The 17,147-nt window shown below is 39.8% G+C and overlaps 1 protein-coding gene across 5 annotated transcripts in view; it reads left to right on the plus strand.

Annotated features, from left to right (window-relative positions):
* Positions 1–17,147, plus strand: part of SUCLG2 (succinate-CoA ligase GDP-forming subunit beta) — a 336,565-nt gene that overhangs the window by 62,138 nt on the left and 257,280 nt on the right. Inside the window, exon 1 of one of the 5 annotated variants that reach the window (XM_064275026.1) lies at positions 15,824–15,846. The exons of the other annotated variants lie outside the window; for them this stretch is intronic. The gene's annotated coding sequence lies outside the window, so the exon portion shown is untranslated. Of the gene's footprint in view, positions 1–15,823; positions 15,847–17,147 lie in introns of those variants that run through there. 5 annotated transcript variants of the gene reach the window in all.

A 17,147-nucleotide genomic window follows, 5' to 3' on the forward strand; every position in this document is an offset into this window, starting at 1 on the left:
AGATGGCTTACTCTAGCAGGATGGGCTACAGTAGGCAGTTGTGTCTGGTGCCAGCTGAGGTTATTGTTAAATAATGGAAGAAGGTGATAAGATCAAAGACCTGGCTGTTCTGATGTGGTGAAACCCCATACGGGAATTTCAATAATTAAGTATAATGCAAAGGCCAGTTTGGGCAAAACGTCTGAGTCAGAGATCTGTTACTGAAGAAATGCGTATTTATTTATTTATTTATTTGACTAGCAGATGCATAAAATCACCACATTCCTATGAACTTAACAGTCTAAAGTGTGTGTGTGTGTGTCTGTAATCCTACATTTCTCTTCTCCTTAAACGCCGTGTCTACATCTAATCCATGGGTAAGCTTTGCTTCATCACCAAACTATCTAGAATCCCTTCACTTCCCTTTGCCTTTACCTTCACCATCCTTTTCTATTGTCTAGTTGAAAGACAGGCAAACTATGGCCTTCTGGCCACATCCTGTTTTGTAAACAAAGCTTTATTGGAATACAGCCATGCCCATTATTTATAAATTATTTTATAAATTATCCATGGCTGCTTTTGCACCACAAAGGCACAGTTGAAGAGTCCTGGCATCCTCTTACCCACAAAGCCTAAAACATTTGCTGTCTTGTCTTGACATAAAAAAATTTGCTGCCCGTTCATCTGGCTTAGCGTGATTCTATCTTAACTGATTTCATTCTCTGAACAGAAGACAGTGACTTCTCAAAAGTGTGAATTTGGTCTTGCCATTCATTTGCTTCAAACCCTGGAGTGAATAAAATCTAAGCTCTTGACTTTAGCTTACAAACACCTGCACAATCTGGTACCTGTTCCCCTTTCCACCCTCCTCTCACTATTTTCCCCATATTTCTTGCTCGTACTAACTTCCTGCCAGGACCTTTGCTTGTACAGGTCTCTGCCTGACATGCTTCTCAGTTTCTTCTCTCACCTGCCTGCTTTTTATCTTCAAATCTGCACGGGCGTCATTCCTCCAAAGGTGACCACTGAGTCTAAAGTTGGTGCTTTACCATTCCCTGTGATTATACTCTTCATGTATGTGTTCAATTCTTTCTTCTCTCCCCCCTCCCCAAGACATAAGTGCTATGCTGCAAAGAGCTTGTCTGTGCTGTTTAACAGTAGGTCTCACCAAATGAGTGAGCAAAGTATAGGTTCTGCCAGTTTCCTTGGTAGAAGTTAAATGTGAGTATATGCTTATGCTACCTTAATTTGTTTTCTTTCTGTTTATAAATAAACTTTGCCCAGTTCTGTTCAGAATGTAAAGTTAAGGTGATTTTTGTTTGCAGCATAATCGATCTGGCATACTCTCCAGCAGGGAACATGCAGGCATTTTGAAACGATGCCTGATACATCAACTTATATGCCTCCATAAAATTATTTAAAATTAGTTTCTTTTTTTTTTCTGTTTAAGTGTCCTAAATTCTCTCTTGTGTTCATCTTCTTCTTTCACTTGGTTGTTTTCACTCTCTATGCCTTGCTTTGAAAATATATCTACGTTTGTACATTTTGACTCCTGGTTCATTCATTTGGACCATTGAACAGTATTCCATTGGCTAGGTCATCTTATTAATCTTCAGTATTTATTTCTTCTCTTTTGCTATTCCTGCGTGGTGTCTCTTTAATCAAGGGAGGCCTTGTGTGTTCTCCCTGGAGAGGACCTGCAGACAGCCCACTGTAGCAGGATGGGCTACAGCAGGCAGTTTTGTCTGGTGCCAGCTGAGGTTAATATTAAATAATTGAAGAAGGTTGTATTTTTAGAACCTTGTATACATTTGTTACTGCTGCTGTGTTAATAAGCTAATGTTTATCAAGTTTGTATTTTTCCCTTCCCTTTCTCGCTGCTGAGAGAGCAGCCATGTGGAGTTATGCAATGAACTGTCTTTTGGGCATTTGTCCTTACTACAGAGAGTTTTACATTTCTTTGCTTCTTAAGGAAAAAAAAATTGCTGCTTTTCTGCTGACCCTAGGATAAAAAGGATGAAGCAGTATCTTTGAGAATCTTAATTCTTTTGCCTTAGTGAAACCCATCCCGCATCCTCTTTCTCATTCAGACCTTCTTGTTTCCCCCCTGAACTTGGTATCCAGTACAGCTCTATGCCTTCCTGCAATGAAATCCCTATACCAGAGACTCTGCCTCTCCTCCCACCGTCGTTTGATTTCACTGCTCAGGTCCCAGGTGATTCACCACCACTGTCTCACTGAAAGACACAGGCTCTGGAGCTAGACACACCTGGATGTGAACTATGGCTCTGTCTCTAACCAGCTGTCATCCTGATCAGGTACTTCTCTGATCTTAATTTGCTTGTCTGTAAAATGGACTTCTACCAGTTTCTTCCTTCTTAGGGTTGTTGTGGGAGTTAAGTGAGGTATTGTTCGTCACGTGTATAGCACAGTTTCAGGAACTTCTTGGCACTCAGACAGGTAATATGCAGTTTGGTGTAACGATTCATCTGGACGTTTCCACCCTGAGCAGTGCTGCCTTTTAGCTAACTTAGTTGGAGAAGGCGGCATGTTGTCCTTCTGTAGAGACTAGATGGTTTCCTTTGGACACATTTGGGGGTTAAGTAACCCAAACTAAAAATAGAGAATCATACCCTTTTTGGAAATTACACAATAAGAATTATTCTTATTTCTCAAGGCACCCCAAGAAGAATTAAAATAGAAACTTGCTGTGATCCAATATCTGGGTAGTCCGAAAGCTCAGCTTTCAGTTCCTTTCTGGTAGGACAGATGCTGCTGATGATTTTAACAGAAGCTGTCTGCCTTTCTGCTGGGGGCTTTATAGATGTGTGGCTTTTCAGATGCCTTTGTAAGTGGAGCAAAAATGGCCCCAGGCTCCTAGTCTGATTCTTCTTTTCCTGTAAAGAAGAGTTCAAATGTCGTTTCTCTCGATCAGTAAACTTAGAAGTATTTTTCTCCCCTAGTTTTTTTTTTTTTAGTAGCCATCTACTCTAATTAAATCTCACATCCCATCAACACGGTTTTTTCAGGTACCACGTCATTGTCATTATTGTTCCCAATTTGTCAGCTGCATCATTTTCCATTCTTTTAAATGGAAAGTAATATTTTAAAGTAAGAAACAGCAGTTTAGTTTGTTGTCTGTGTGGGTTGCAAGTCCTTATTGACATAAGATTTACAGACAAAAAACTGACCTCCTGCCCCCAAAAAGACCACTCAGTTGCAGGGATAGAAAGCTCATAGGTGTTTCAGGCAGGTGGACTTGGATTCAAATGTTGCCTCTCACTTAACTGGCTGTGTGGCCTTAGACAAGTTTTTTTAACCTTGCTCACCTTCTAAATTCATCACCTGTGAGATGGGGATATCCTAGCGCAGATGAAATGGAAAGTAACTACTTAACACAAATAGCACACTTTAAGATGCTTGCCAAATGTGAGATTTTTCTGGGCCTGCCTATTGTAAATTACTGTTCTCTCTCTTTCTGTGATTGTTGAGTGATTCAAGTATAGAGATTCCACGTTCCATGATTAGAGTTTAAAAATATATCCCCAAATGCATTTAAGATGAACAGCAGGACACCGTGGGCATTTATCACTTATGCGATTACCTCCTATTTTTATTCTAGTGATTTCTGAGTGTCTACTTGTTACACTTCTTCCCCCTTTTATATTTTTGCACTAGATAATAATAGCGAACACTTTTTTTTGAGTACTTAATGATATGCTGGCACTGTTCCAGTTGATTTGCATGTATTAATTCATTTATTCCTCACAACAGCCCACGAAGATGGTCATTTTAGTGTCCTGCATTTTATAAACAAGGAAATTCATCTCAACTGTTTCTCTCTCATTCTTAGGGTATGTAGTGGTCCTACTAGAGGTTAAGAACTCAGCCACAGGGTGCTAATTACTTACCTTGTGGTGGTGGTTGTTAGGTGTCGTTGAGCCAGTTCTGATTCATAGTGACCCTTTGTACCACAGAACAAAAGACTGCCTGGTCCTGCGTCATCCTTGTAATCATTGTTATGCTTGAGCCCACTGTTGTAGCCACTGTCAATCCATCTCGTTGAGGGTCTTCCTCTTTTCCTCTGACCCTGTACTTTACCAAGAATGATGTCCTTCTCCAGGGATTGTCCCGCCATCCTTGCTTCTAAGGAGCGTTCTGGTTGTACTTCTTCCAAGACAGATTTGTTCATTCATTTGGCAGTCCATGGTATATTTAATATTCTTTACCAACACCACAATTCGAAGGCGTCACTTCTTCTTTGGTCTTCCTTATTCATTGTGCAGCTTTCACATGCATATGATGTGATTGAAAACACCATGGCTTGGGTCAGGCGCATCCTAGTCTTCAAGGTGACATCTTTGTTTTTGAACACTTTAAAGAGGTACTTTGCAGCAGATTTGCCCAATGCAGTGCATCTTTTGATTTCTTGACCGCTGCTTCCATAGGTGTTGAAGTAAAATGAAATCCTTGACAACTTCAGGCTTTTCTCCATTTATCATGATGTGGCTTATTGGTCCAGTTGTGAGGATTTTTGTTTTCTTTATGTTGAGATGTAATCCATACTGAAGGCTGTGGTCTTTGATCTTCATCAGGAAGTGCTTTAAGCCTCTACTCTTTCAGCAAGCAAGGCTGTGTCATCTGCATAACGAAGGTTGTTAGTGAGTCTCCAATCCTGACTATTCTTCAAATAGTCCAGCTTCTCAGATTCTTTGCTCAGCATACAGATCGAATAGGTATGGTGAAAGGATACAAGCCTGACACACACCTTTCCTGATTTTAAACCACTCAGCATCCCCTTGTTCTGTCCGAACAACTGCCTCTTGATCTATGTGCAGGTTCCTCATGAGCACAGTGAAGTGTTCTGGAATTCCCATTCTTCGCAATGTTATTCATAAGTTGTTATGATCCACACAGTCGAATGCCTTTGCATAGTCGATAAAACACAGGTAAATATCTTTCTAGTACTCTTTGCTTTCAGACAGGATACATCTGACATCAGCAATGATATCCTTGGTTCCGTGTTCTCTTCGGAATCCAGCTTGAATTTCTGACAGTTCGTGTCAATGTACCACTGCAACTGTTGTTGAATTACCTTCAGCAAAATTTCACTTTCATGAGATATTAATGATATAGTTTGATTAGTTCCACATTTTGTTGGATCACCTTTCTTTGGAAAGGGCACAAATATGGATCTCTTCCAGTTGGTTGGTCAGGTAGCTGTCTTCCAAATCTCTTAGCATAGACAAGAGAGCATCTCAACCACTGTATCCATTTGTTGAAACATCTCAACTGGTATTCCGTCATGTTCCTGGAGCCTTTTTTTTTTGTCAGTGTCTTCCTTGCAGCTTAGACTTCTTCCTTCAGTGCCATTGATTCTTGATCATATGCCACCTTCTGAAATGGTTGAATGTTGACCATTCATTTTGGTACACTGACTCTGTGTATTCCTTCCATCTTCTTTTGATACTTCCTGCATCATTCAGTGTTTTGCCCATAGAATACTTCAGAATTGCAATTCAAGGCCTTGGATTTTTTCTGCTTGAGAAACGCTGAGTGAGTCCTTCTGTTTTGGTTTTCTTGTTCCAGGTCTTTACACATTTCATTATATTCCTTTACTTTGTCTCCTCGAGCCACTCTTTGAAATCTGTTCAGTTCTTTTACTTCATCTTCCATTTGCTTTAGGAACTCTGCATTCAAGAGCAACTTTCAGAGTCTCTTCTTTCTTTCCTATCTTTTTAATGACATCTTGCTTTCTTCATACATGATGTCTCTGATGTCATCCCACAACTTGTCTGGTGTTTGGTTATTAGCATTCAGCGTGTCAAATCTTTTCTTGAGATGGTCTCTCAGTTCAGGTGGGATAGACTCAAGGTCTTTTTTTGGGCTCTTGTGGACTTGCTCTGATTTTCTTCAGTTTCAACTTGAACTTGCGTATGAGTAGTTTTGGGCCTGTTCAAAAGTTGGACCCTGGCCTTGTTCTGACTGATAATATTGAGCTTTTTCTTCGTCTCTTTCCACAGATGCAGTCAGTTTGTATTCCATCTGGTGAGGTTCATGTGTATAGTTGCCGTTTATGTTGGTCAAAAAAGGTATTTGCAACGAAGAAGTTGTTGGTCTTGCAAAATTCTATCATCCGATGTCCGGCTTTGTTTCTATCACCAAGGCCGTATTTTCTAACCACTGATCCTGCTTTGTTTCCAACTTTCATAATCCAATCACCAGTAATTATCGGTGTACCTTGATTGCAAGTTTGATCAATTTCAGACTGTAGAAGTTGGTAAAAATCTCCAATTTCTTCATCTTTGGCATTAGTGGTTGGTATGTGAATTTGAATAACTAGTCTTCCTTGTAGGCGTATGGATAGTATCCTATCACTGACAGCGTTGTACTTCAGGATAGGTCTTGAAATGTTCTTTTTGACAGTGAATGCAGCACCACTCCTCTTCAGTGTGTCACTCCTGGCATAGTAGACCGTGTGATTGCCTGATTCAGAATGGCCCATACCAGTCCATTTCAACTCACTCATGCCTAGGATTTTGATCCTTACATGTTTACTTCAATTTGGACGACTTCCAATTTTCCTAGATTCATACTTCATACATTCCATGTTTTGATTATTGATGGAGGTTTGCAGCTGTTTCTTCTCATTTTTAGTTGTGGCCACATCAGCAAATGAAAGTCCTGAAAGCTTGATTCCATCCATATCATTGAGATCTACTCTACTGTGAGGAGGCAGCTCTTCCTCAGTCGTCTTTTGAGTGCCTTCCAACCTGAGGGCTCATCTTTTTGGCACTATACTGGACAGTGTTCTGCTGCTATTCATAAGATTCTCACTGGCCAGTTTTTTTTAAGAAGTAGATCACCAGGTTCTTCTTCCTAGTTTGCCTTAGTCTGGAAGCTCCACTGAAGCCTCTCCACCATGGGTGACCCTGATGGCACTTGAAATGCCGATGGCATAGCTTCCATTATCACAGCAACACACAAGCCATCATAGTGCAACACACTGACAGACTTATGGTGGAGAAATATATAATAAAATACTGGAGTAAAAATAAATGTCCAGGCAAGCAGTGTTTACATCATTTACCATCGATTACAAATTAACTTATAGGTCTTCCCTACTTTCAATTTTAAGTTTTGATGAAACATTAGTAACATGAAAAACACAAAACTTCATAAATGAACATACTCGTAGTTTTAGCAGTCTTAATCGAATGTCACATGACATACCAAGAAAGGTACAAGTTTAAGGGATTTAGTAAAAGAAAGAAAATGAAAGAAAAGATCCAGTGTTAGAAATATGCCATTTTCTGGGACGATTTTTCAAAGGTAAATGGGAAAGATCAATAGACTAAGTCTATGTTGACATACTAGTTTAAAGCCATTAACTGAAGAAGAACAAATTCAGTGCAAAAAGAGCATTTGAGAGAGGTTAAATACAGCCATAGTGTGGTCGTAGTCAATTCCTTTTTATCAGAACACTCACTGTATTAGTTTTAGATATGTTAATACAATCTGCTGCAAACTAATTGCAGTTGATCCACAGACCAGCTTCATAGATATGTAATACATACTGACTGTTTCCACACTGACTCAAATGAAAGTCTGCTTAAAGCCTGTTGCTTTTAAATTGAAAACCAAGTCAGCAATCATAGTTCCAAAGCTGCTGCTGCTAACAGCTGTCATTCTACAGAGTGATCATCTTACAGAATAATCACCTTTTTTTGTCAATCCAAATCTTGAAGAGTAGGGGCCTCTGACTGTTTCTAAAACTTTATTCTGCTTCACTTATTAAGAACTTGTAATCAGCTCGAGAAAAATGAAAAATCACATACAGAAGAGAAACAATAAGACTAAGCTCTGATTATTCGGCAGGAGCCATGACGAGAAGGCAATGGGATGGCATATATAAAACTTAGAAAGAAAGAAAATTGCCAACCAAGAATAGTATGTCCTGCAAAACTCTTGTACAAATATGATGGCGAAATTAGGACATTTCCAGATAACATAAATTGAGGGAATATATAAAAAGAAAACGAAATTTACAAGAATTATTAAGGGAAGTCCTTTGGTCTGAGAACAAACAACATCAGACCACAGCCTGAATCTAGGACGCAAGATTGTACCAGCCAGATACCAGCCTAGGAAACGAACTCTGAGGGACTATACAAAACCAAAAGAGTTGCAGCAGGGAACTCGAGAGGTTAATCTGTAAATGACAACAATGTCAGAACAATAAAAGAGGGAATAAAAAGCGTAGGTATAGAACTTTCTAATGGAGAGCAAGGCAAGGTGATTCCAAGTAATAATAGACTGGTTCAAACCTAGGAAGACAAGGGTATACATGAAGGTAACTGCAAAGAAAGTTAACAAACCTACTCATCAATATAAAGAAGAAAAACATAGAGTCTCAGTAAAAACAAAATCTACGAAAACAAAAGAAATGAAAAACAAAAAACAAAACCACAAACAAGGAATTCGGCACAGGAGAGTAACAGGAACGAAGACAACATCAGTACCAAAAAAAAGCAGCACAAAATGACAGCAATAAACTCACACCTGTAAATAATTACACTGAACGTAAAAGGCCTAAATGCACCCATAAAGAGACACAGAGTGACAGAATGGATAAAAGAACAGGATCCATTAATATGCTACCCACAAGAGACACACCTTAGAAACAAAGATGTAAATTTACTAAATAAAGTTTGGAAAAAAATATATCAAGCACACATCTGCCAAAAAAGAGCAGGAGTGGCAATACTAATCTCAGATAAAATAGATTTTAAAACAAAATCTACTATAACAAAGAAGGGATTAAATGGATGATTAATGATTAAATGGATGATCCATCATGAAGACGTAACTGTAATAGTTATCTACACACCCAATGACAGGGCTCCAAAATACATAAAACAAACTCTAACAACACTGAAAAGAGAAATAGACAGTTCCACAGTAATAGTAGGAGACTTCAACATACCATTCTCTGTAAAGAACAGAACATCTAGAAAGAAAACCAACTAATATGCAGAAGAGCTAAAGGCCAAAATAAGCCAGCTTGACCTCATAGGCATATATAGAATACTCCACCAAACAGCTGCAAGGTACTCATTCTTTTGGAACGTATATGGAATGTTCTGCAGAATAGACCACACCTATGCCACACAGCAACCCTCAACAAAACCCAAAACATTGAGATAATACAAAGTATTTTCTCTGACCAAAATGCCATCAAGGTAAGAATTAACAACAGGAAGAACAAGGAAAAAAAAAATTAATTACACGGAAACTGAATAACACCCTGCTTCAAAACCACTGAGTAGTAGAAGAAATCAGAAATGGAATCAAAGAATTCCTAGAATCAAACGAGAATGAAAACACATCACACCAAAAACTTTGGGACACAGCAAAGGCAGTTCTCAGAGGCCAGTTTATGGTAATAGGTGCACACATCAGAAAAGGAGAAAGGGACAAAATCAAAACGTTAGCTACACAACCCGAACAAATAGAGAACAGCAAAAGAGGGTGACAGTCACCAGAAGAAATGAAATAATAAAGATCAGAGCAGAAATAAATACAAAATAGAAAGTATCAACAAAACCAAAATTTGGTTCTTTGAAAGGATCAACAAAATTGACAAACCACTGGCCAAACTGACAAAAGAAAAGCAGAAGAGGACTCAAATAACCCAAATAAAAAATGAAATGAGGAACATTACAATTGAAATAAGAAGGACCATAACAGAGTATTATGAAAAACTATACTCCAACAAATTTGAAAACCTAGAGGAAAGACACATTTCTAAAAACACTCTACCTCCCCAGACTAACACAAAATGATGTTGAAAATCTGAACAGACCCCTAACAAGAGATGAAAAAGGTAATAAAAAATACTTGCAACAAAAATAAAGCCCTGGCCCAGATAGCTTCACTGGAGAATTCTATGAAACATTCAGAGAAGGGCTTACACCACTACTATTGAGACTATTTCAGAACACAGAAAAGGAAGCATTACTTGCGAATTCATTCTATGAAGCCAGCATAACTCTGATACCAATACCAGGCAAAAACACCATTAAAAAAAAAAAAAAAATTACGTACCAATATCTCTCATGAATATAGATGCAAAAATTCTCAACAAAATTCTAGCCAATAAAATTCAGCATCATACCAAAAAAATAATACACCATGACCAAGTAGGATTCATACCAGGTATGCAAGGATGGTTCAACATTAGAAAATCAATCAACATAATCACATAAATAAAAGGAAAGAAAAGAATCACATGACAATCTCAATTGATGCAGAAAAGGCATTCAACAAAGCCCAACACCCATTCTTGATAAAAACTAGCAATAAGATAGGTATAGAAGGAAAATTTCTCACCATAATAAAGGGCATATATGCAAAACCAACGGCTAACATCATTCTTAATGGAGAGAGGCTGAAAACATCCCCCTGGAGAACAGCAACAAGACAAGGATGCCCTTTATCACCACTCCTATTTAACATTGTGCTGAAAGTCCTAGTTAGAACAATAGGGCAAGAAACAGAAATAAAGGGCATCCAAGTTGGTAATGAAGAAGTAAAACTGTCCCTGTTTGCAGATGATATGATAGTATACATAGAAAACCCAAAAGATTCCATGAAACAACTGCTGGCACTAGTAGATTCAGGAGATTAGCAGGATACAAGGTAAAGCTACAAAAATCATTTGGATTCCTATATACCAATAAAGAGAATGATGAAAAGGAAATCAGGAAAACAATACCATTTATAATGGCCTCTAAAAAAATAAAATACTTAGGAATAAATCTAACCAGGGATGTAAAAGACCTATACAAAGAAAACTACAATACACTACTGCAAGAAACCAAAAGAGATCGACATAAATGGAAAAACATACCATGCTCATGGATAGGTAGGCTCAACATTGTGAATATGACAATTCTACTCAAAGCAATTTACAAATACAGTGCAATCCCAATCCAGATACGAACAACGTTCTTTAAAGAGATGGAAAAAGTAATCATTAGCTTTATACGGAAAGGGAAGAAGCCCCGCATAAGTAAAGCACTATTGAAGAAGAATATAGTAGGAGGGGAAACCCTGGTGGCGTAGTGGTTGAGTGCTATGGCTACTAACCTAAGGGTCGGCAGTTCGAATCCACTAGGCACTCTTTGGAAACTCTATGGGGCAGTTCCACTCTGTCTTATAGGGTCGCTGTGAGTTGGAAACGACTCGACAGCACGATGTTTGGTTTGTTTTTTTTTATAGGAGGAGGACTCACACTACCTGACCTCACAGCCTACTATACAGCTATGGTAATGAAAACAGCTTGGTACAGGTACAACGATAGATACATTGACTGGTGGAACAGATTTGAGAACCCAGATGTAAATCCATCCACCTCTGGTCACCTGGTCTTCGACAAGGGCCCAAAGTCCATCAAATGGGGAAAAGACAGCCTTTATAACAAATGGTGCTGGCAAAACTGGATGTCCATCTGCAAAAAACGTGAAACAGGACCCATACCTCACACCATATTTGAAAACTAATTGAAAATGGATCAGAGACCTAAATATAAAGCCAAATGCTAAAGCTCATAGAAGAAAAAATAGGATCAACACTAGAGGCCCTAATACACAGCATTAACAGGATACAAACCATAACCAACAAAACACAAAGCCCAGAAGATAAGCTAGATAACAGGGATCTTCTAAAAATGAAACACTTATGCTCATCAGCAGACTTCACCAAAAAAGTAAAAGGAGAACCTGCAGACTGGGAAAAAAATTTTGGCTATCACAAATCCAACAAAAGTCTAATCTCTAAAATTTACATGAAAAGCCAGTACCTCTACGACAAAAAGACAATGCAGTTAAAAAATGGGCAAAGGAAATGAACAGACAGTTCACCACTGAAGACATTCAAGCAGCCAAAAAACACATGAGGAAATGCTCCACGTCAGTAGCCATGAGAGAAATGCAAATTAAAACAACAAAGAGATACCATCTCACCCCAGCATTACTGGCATGAATCAAAAAAACAGGATATAACAAATGTCGGAGAGGTTGCAGGGAGATCGGAACTTTTATGCATTGCTGGTGGGAATGCAAAATGATACAACCATTTTGGAAAACAATATGGCGCTTCCTTAGAAAGCTAGAAATAGCAAAACCATATGATTCAGCAATCTCACTCCTAGGAATACATCCCAGAGAAAGAAGAGTCATCTTATGAACAGACACATGCACACCCATGTTCTTTGCAACATTTTTTCACAATAGCAAAAAGATGGAAACAACCTAGGTGCCCGTCAACAGATGAGTGGATAAACAAAGTGTGATATATACACGCAATGGAATATTACACAACAATAAAGAACAATGATGAATCTGCTCAGCATCTCACAACATGGAGGAATCTGGTTGGCGTTCTGCTGAGTGAGATAAAGCAATCATAAAAGGACAAATATTGTATGAAACTACTACTGTAAAAACTCATGAAAAGGTTTATACACAAAAAGAAACAATCTTTGTTACGAGGGAGGGGAGGAGTGGGGATGGAAAAATACAAAATAGACAAATAAAATGGTAAATGTTGTGAAGGGTAGGACAGTATACAGTACTGGGGAAGACAGCACAATTTATACAAGGCAAGGTTATGGAAGCTCCATAGACACATCCAAACTCCCTGAGGGCCCGAATTGCTGGGCTGAGGGCTGTGGGAATCATGATTTCGGGGAACATCTAGCTCAATTGGCATAACATAGTTTATAAAGAAAATGTTCTACATTCTACTTTGGTGAGTAGCTTCTGGGCTCTTAAAAGCCTGTGAGCGACCATCTAAGATACTCCACTGCTCTCACTCTGCTGGGAGCAAGGGAGAATGATGTAAACTGAAGATAGAAGGGAAAGATTAGTCAAAAAGACTAATGGACCACATCTACTATGGTCTCCATCAGACTTAGTCTAGTACAACTAGATGGTGCCCAGCTACCACCACTGACTGCTCTGACAGGGATCACAATAGAGGGTCCTGGACAGAGCTGGAGAAAAATATAGAAAATTCTAACTCCCATGAAAGACCAGACTTATTGGCTTGACAGAGACTGGAGAAACCCTGAGAGTATGGTCCTGGAACACCATTTTAGCTCAGTGATGAGGTCACCCCCTTTATATGGAGTTTCACCCTTCAGCCAAAGATTAGACAGGGCCATACAACAAAATGATACTAAAGGGGCACACTAGCCCAGGGGCAAGGACTAGAAGGCAGGAGGGGGACAGGAAAGCTGGTAATAGGGAAACTAAGGTCGAGAAGGGAGAGTGTTGACATGTTGTAAGGTTGTTAACTGATGTCCTAAAATATTATGTGTCCTAACTATTTAATGAGAAACTAGTTTGCTCTGTAAATCTTCATCTAAAGTGCAGTGAGTTAGAAGCCACGTGTTGAGATGGTGGAGTTACAAGGTTGAAGTAGCCGGAATAATTGAGTTACTACGTGGATGACAGCTGCCCTGGGGTCATCTGACCCACATTTGCATGAATCAGAAATTGGCCTTTAATGTGTTAACCACTGATATCTTGGGAATAATTTGCTATGGCAGTACTGACTAGTGGAGCCTAACACATCTTCACGTACTGACATTGATTGTTCTCTAAGACACATTAGTGAAAGAAAGCAAGTTTCAGACAAGATATACAGTAGAATAATACTCATATTTTAGACACAAATGTCCACACACAAAGAGACGTTCTTTGTCTTTTAAAGATAAATACGTGTACACTGGTTGCCGTCAGGTCACCTCCAACTCATGGCGACCCCATGTGTGTCAGAGTAGAAGTGCGTTCCATAGGGTTTTCAGTGGCAGATTTTTCAGAAGTAGATCACTAGGCCTTTCTTTCAAGGCACCTTTGGGTGGACTTGAACTTCCAACCTTTCAGTTAGCAGCTCTGCACATTAACTGTTTGTACCACCCAGGGTCTCTGAAATACATGTATAAGTGAATATAACGGCAAATGTCCAGAAGATGTTCACTAAGCTTGACACCAGTAAAGTTGGGAAGGGCAGACCAGGAAGGAGATGGTCAAAGGGATCTTTATAATTTTTTTTAATAATGTTTTTGAAGAATGAATTGATTTTATTATTTGTGTAATGAAAGTCAAGCCTAGGCTTTAACATAAATGTGTAACTTTGGGCCACTACTGACTGGCCTGGAAAATGAAGGGCTTGTGCCCTTACATTACTGTAGCAGGGTTCTGCAAAAGTGGTGTGAAAACCGAGGTGGGGGAGCAAGAGCTCGCGTTCTTCTTTACATAGAACTAGCAACTCTAATATAAACTCCTGCTGTTAGATATGAAGAGGCTCTTAGACCTCATTTCAAGCTTTCAACAGTGATGACAGTGGAATACCAACAAGGAATTAGCTGTAAACTCAGAGGAAAATATATTTTCCTCTCATTATAGGCATGGCAGCAATGCAGGCAGCTGCTCAGTGGGCTGGGATGGGCCAAAAGTTGGTGTGTGTTATTGTTTTAGGCTGGGTCCTCTAGAGAAGCAAAACCAATAAGGTGCGTAAACATACAGAGAGAGAGATTTATATCAAGGAAATGGCCCACGCAGCCATAGAAGCAGAAACATCCCAAGTCTGTGGACCAGGCCGGAGGTCTCTCCTGACCTACATAGCACAGGGGCTAGTAAACCCAAGATCAGCAGGTCAGACAGCAGGGATCTGCCTCACAGGCTTCAAAGACCGATGAATCCCAAGACCGGCAGGCAAGACAGCAGGTAAGCTACTAGTCCACATCCTAAGAACCAGAGGTCAGACGAACAGGAGCCAGCTTCAATATCCAGAGCAAGCAAAAGCCCACAAGCCTTGCCAGAAAATCCACCTACATTGGATGCAGGCCACACTCCTGAGGAAATTCCCTTTGAACTGATTGGCTACTCACAGCAGATCCCATCATGAGTTGGAAGTGACTCAGTGGCAACTAACAAAAACAACATTACTTCTTTCTAAAAAGGAAGTACAGGTAATTTGAGTATTAAACACTTCATTGAAAATATTTCCAAGGACGGGACAAGCTTTCTTTAGGCTTTATCATACTGAAGTTTCGTTTTCTTTCAAGTGTGTGTAAATTATTTTCTATTTCAGTTCTTTAGAGCTAAATTTTACTTTTCTGTTTTTATAGGTCAGGAATGAAAAATTTTATCAGGTCAAAAAAACGCAGGGTTTATTGATTTGGCCATTCTGTGTTTTAAAAATATCTTCCATGTGCTAAGCTTAGACACCGTCTTCATAAAGATACAAAGATATTTAAGATATATTCTCTGCTTTTGGATAGAACCCAGTAAGTTGTAATGTTTTAGAATTTCTTTGGAATTGCCAGTGCCCTAGAGAGCGCCCTGAGTGCGCTGTAGCTTGGAGGTTCCATAAAATGAAATTCTTGACTTCAGTCTTTCTGCATTTATCGTGATGTTGCTTATTGGTCCAGTTGTGAGGATTTTCTTTATGTTGAGGTGTAATCCATACTGAAGGCTGTGGTCTTTGATCTTTGTCAATAGGTGCTTCACGTCCTTTCACTTTCAGCAAGCATGATTGTGTTATCTGCATAATGCAGGTTGTTAATGAGTCTTCTTTCAGTCCTGATGCCCCATTCTTCTTCATACAGTCCAGCTTCTCAGATTATTTGCTCAGCGTACGCACTAATGGTCCCGAAAACTAATGGTTCCATGTGATAAACCCTGAAGACATCAGTTTTATGTTCTCTGTCATACTGCATTTGACTTCCGCTGACGTCATTGACAGGAGCTGCCAGCAGGTTGTCTTAGTTTCCCAGTGCTACCAGAAATAACACAGGTAGGTCCCTTAAAGACTACAAGTCCAAATCAGGGTTTTGTCCACTCTGATACCTTCTGTGTAGCTAGTCCTGGGCATTCCTTGGTTTCTTGGCTTTTAGATGATCCTTACGTGGTGTCTGTCTTCCCTCAGCGTGTGTATATCTGTGTCTAGTCTGCCTTTTTTTTTTTTTATAACTCAAAAGTGGTTAGATTTAGAGGTGATTAGATTTAGAACCCACCTTACTCGGGTAGTTCAGTGGTAGAATTCTGAACTTCTATGCCAGACGCCCAGGTTTGATTCCTGGCCAGTGTACCTCATGTGCTGCCAGCATCTGTCTGTCAGTGGAGACTTGCATATTGCTATGATGCTGAACTAATTTTGCTGGAGCTTCCAGACTAGGACAGACTAGGCAGAAAGGGCTGGTAATGTACTTTCAAAAATCAGACAATGAAAACTTTATGTATCACAATGGCTCGATCTCCAGCCAATCAAGGAGATGGGATAGGACCAGGCAGTGTTCTCTTCCATTGTGAACAGGGTTGGCAGGAGTCAGGGGTCAACTCAGTGCCAGCTAAAAACAATTACTGTAGTATGATCTAAGTAACACAACAAAGAAAACCCTATTTCTAAACAGGATTACATACACAGGAGTAGGAGTTAGAATTTCAATACTTATTTTAGGGGACACAGTTTTTTTGTGGTTGTGCTTTAAGTGAAAGTTTATAAACCAAGTCAGTCTCTCATACAAAAGCTCATGTACACCTTGCTGTATACTCCTAGCTGCTCTCCCTCTAATGAGACAGCACACTCCTTCCCTCCACTCTCTCTTTTCGTGTCCATTCGGCCAGCTTCTGACCCCCTCTGCCCTCTCCTCTCCCCTCCAGACAGGAGCTGCCCACATAGTCTCATGTGTCCACTTGATCCAAAATGTCCATTCTTCACCAGTATCATTTTCTATCCCATAGTCGGGTCCAATCCCTATCTGAAGAGTTGGCTTTGGGAATGGTTCCTGTCTTGGGCTAACAAAAGGCCTGGGGACCATGACCTCCTAGGTCCTTGTAGTCTCAGTCAGACCATCAACTCTGGCCTTTTTACAAAAATTTGGGGTCTGCATCCCACTGCTCTCCTGCTTCCTCAGGAGTTCTCTGTTGTGTTCCCTGTCAGGGCAGTCATCGGTTGTAGCCAGACACCATCTAGTTCTTCTGGTCTCAGGGTGATGTAGTCTCTGATTTATGTGGCCCTTTCTGTCTCTTGGGCTCAGAATTACCTTGTGTCTTTGGTGTTCTTCATTCTCCTTTGCTGCAGGTGGGTTGAGACCC

The sequence above is a fragment of the Loxodonta africana genome, chromosome 22, assembly GCF_030014295.1.
Source record: "Loxodonta africana isolate mLoxAfr1 chromosome 22, mLoxAfr1.hap2, whole genome shotgun sequence".
NCBI classification, from domain to species: domain Eukaryota; kingdom Metazoa; phylum Chordata; class Mammalia; order Proboscidea; family Elephantidae; genus Loxodonta; species Loxodonta africana.